Source organism: Gavialis gangeticus, unplaced genomic scaffold (assembly GCF_001723915.1).
Source record: "Gavialis gangeticus isolate Ggan-Ray unplaced genomic scaffold, GavGan_comp1, whole genome shotgun sequence".
NCBI lineage: Eukaryota > Metazoa > Chordata > Crocodylia > Gavialidae > Gavialis > Gavialis gangeticus.
In genome coordinates this window covers 146,968,835-146,971,912 of record NW_017728992.1, presented here as the reverse complement: position 1 = coordinate 146,971,912, position 3,078 = coordinate 146,968,835, and the positions used below count along the sequence as shown (strand labels likewise).

General features: G+C 50.6%; 1 protein-coding gene across 1 annotated transcript in view; it reads right to left on the bottom strand.

Annotated features, from left to right (window-relative positions):
* LOC109304999 (carbonic anhydrase 3-like) overlaps positions 1–3,078 on the bottom strand; it is a 93,240-nt gene that overhangs the window by 43,111 nt on the left and 47,051 nt on the right. The gene's annotated exons all lie outside the window — the stretch shown is intronic.

Below are 3,078 nucleotides of genomic sequence, written 5' to 3'. Positions count from 1 at the left end.
CCAGGCCACAGTCCAGAGACTGTGTGCCATCAGGGATGGCAAGCAGGAGATAGACTCCTACTGCCAGGCCCTACACCCGCTGGAGGTGGAAGGTAGACCAAGGTCACCTTCTAGGACAAGGGAGGACTTGAGGATCTCCCATACTGTCCAGCCAGGGGTTGGACCAAGGTGGTCAAGGGGCCCAAGGCCTGCTGCACCGAGGTCCCCTCCCTTCTGGGGATGTGCAACAGGTACAAACCTCTTGCAGCCCCAGTACAGCCTGAAGAGATACTAGCTCCTGCAGGCAAGGGAGGATCACCCACCCCTACTCTCCCTAAGATGAAACGCAGAGTGGTCATTGTGGGAGACTCCCTCCTGAGTGGTACTGAAGGGGCAATCTGCCACCCCAACCCCTTAGGTCAGGAGGTCTGCTATTTCCTGGGGGCCCGCATTTGGGACATGGCAGAGAGGATCCCAAAGATTATCCGGCCTTCTGACCACTACCCTATGCTTCTTAGCCATGTGGGCATGAATGACATCGCTCAGAGCAAACCCAGCTGGGTCATGAGAGACTACAGGGCTCTGGAAGTGGGACTTAGGGGGTTGGGGGTGCAGGTGGTCTTTTCCTCCTCTGAGTTGTGGGTCATGGGCTGAGGAGGGAGAGATGGGTCGAGGTAGTAAGCCAAAGACTGCAGTGCTGGTATCATCGTGAAGGCTTTGGCTTCCACAATCACAGTCCTCTCTTTGGTGAGAGAGGCAGTGGTCTGCTGGGGAGAGAGAGCCTCCACCTCACTCCTCTGGGGAGGAGGCTCTTCTCAGCCAGACTGGCTGACCTGGTCGACTGGGATTTAAACTAAGCCTGCTGGGGGTTGGGGGAATTACCGCCACTGCAAACCCACTGGGTAACCTTTGTAAATTCAGCAGGCTAAGGCACTTAAGGGAACCCACCCCTACCTTAGCCCTGGAATGATCTGTGGGGAAGCCAAGGGCCCCCAGTGGGACACTTGCTTGCCAGTACACCAATGCCAGGAGCTTGGGGAATAAACAGGAGGAACTGGTCCTCCTGCTAAACAAGAATGACTACAACATCATAGGGATAACAGAGACCTGGTGGGACTCCACCTTAGATTGCGCCACAGGTATAGATGGCTATCCCCTGTACAGGCAAGATTGTGCAAATAACAGGGGTGAAGGTGTAGCTTTCTATGTCAAGAGAGCTACATGTCCCTGCAAATTGACATTGATACCCAGGAAGGATGACTGGAGTCTCTCTGGATTAAAATACGTGGGGAAAGTGGCGCAGGGGACATTATGGCAGGAGTCTACTACAGACCTCCTAACCAGAAACAAGAGCTGGACCAGGAATTCACCAAGGAACTAACTGAGACTAGATGCTCTCAGTGCATGGTTGTCATGGGAGACTTTAACTACCTGGACATCTCATGGAATGAACACTCGGCTAAATCTGATTGCTCGCAAAACTTCCTCACATGCGTGGATGAACTCTACCTGACTCAAGAAGTCTATGGGCCAACGAGAGGTAAAACATTGCTGGACCTGGTACTGGCCAAAGGGGATGACCAAGTCAGTGACCTAAGAATCGATGGAAACCTGGGTGACAGTGACCATGAGCTGATCAACTTTACTATCCATCACAAAACGGAATCATGGCAACCTCAACAAGAGGCTCAGAGAGAGCCACCAAAGAGGGGAAAGGGGCAGAAAAGAGGGACTGACCTCACGACAGTCAATTTGGTTAGCTGTTGGCTAAAACCAGCTGGAACAATAACCCAGGCCAGGAGTGCCTGTTTTGTTTTCTTGTTTTCCTGGGGGTTTTTTTATTGGAACCGAGGTCACATTGAAAGACCAACTGGCTGATCAGAACCCAGTGGAACGGGCGAGGGTGTAGCCCTCAGGAATGTAGGACATTTGTTGGACGATGGTGAAACTACTAATGGGACTACACATACAGGTACTGAACCAACTCCTTTAACATCAAGTTGTGGCAGGCGAAACTTGGGCATGTAGATCTCCAATTAGAAACGGTCTCACCCTAGTCAGCCGGCAGGCGGTGTCCTACAGGTCTGCAAGTGACTGAAATATTTGACACATACCTGCAGGGAGCAAATCAGGAAAGCCAAGGCTGCAACCAAGCCCCATCTGGCTTCACACATCAAGGATAACAAAAATTCCTTTTTCAGATATATAGGGAGTCAGAAAAAAGCAAGGGTAACATTGGACCCCTGCTGAACTAAACAGGACAGCTGTTAACCGACACCCAGGAAAAGGCCAATCTGCTTAATGGGTACTTTGCATCGGTCTTTCATCAGTCCAATGGGACTGCCCTGCCTAGCAAGACGTAGGACAGCCAGGGTGAGGGCGTATTTATACCCAGCATTGGTGTTGATCTAGTAAAGGATCACTTTGAGAGGCTGGACACCTTTAAGTCAGCTGGTCCTGACAGATTATACCCTAGAGTACTCAGATAGCTGGCAGTTGTCATAGCTCAACCATTGGAAAAATATTCAAAAACTCACAGCACTCAGATGAAGTACCTGGGAGAAGGCCAATGTGGTACCCGTCCTCAAGAAAGGGAGGAAAGTAGATCCCGGGAATTACAGGCCAATCAGCTGGACCTCAATCCCTGGTAAGATTCTGGAGAAAATTATCAAGGAGACCCTTCTGGATAAGCTGGTTGAGGATAACATCCTGAGGGATAGCCAGCACGGGTTTGTTGCACGTAGGTCTTGCCTGACCAATCTCATCTTCTTCTATGACCAGATGACATATCATTTGGACAAGGGAGAAGAGATTGACGTCATATATCTGGACTTTAAAAAAGCCTTCGATCTGGTGTCCCATGACCTCCTCATGGAAAAATTGGCCAACTGTGCCCTCGGCCCTACATCACAATCCAATGGCTGGATAATTGGCTCCAAGGTTGGACACAGACAGTAGTGGTTGATGGTAGCAAGTCATTATGGCACTCCGTGACCAGTGGCGTCCCCCAAGGCTCTGTCCTTGGACCGGTTCTCTTTAACATCTTTATCAACAATGTGGACATTGGTGTCAGAAGCACACTGGCTAAGTTTGCCGATG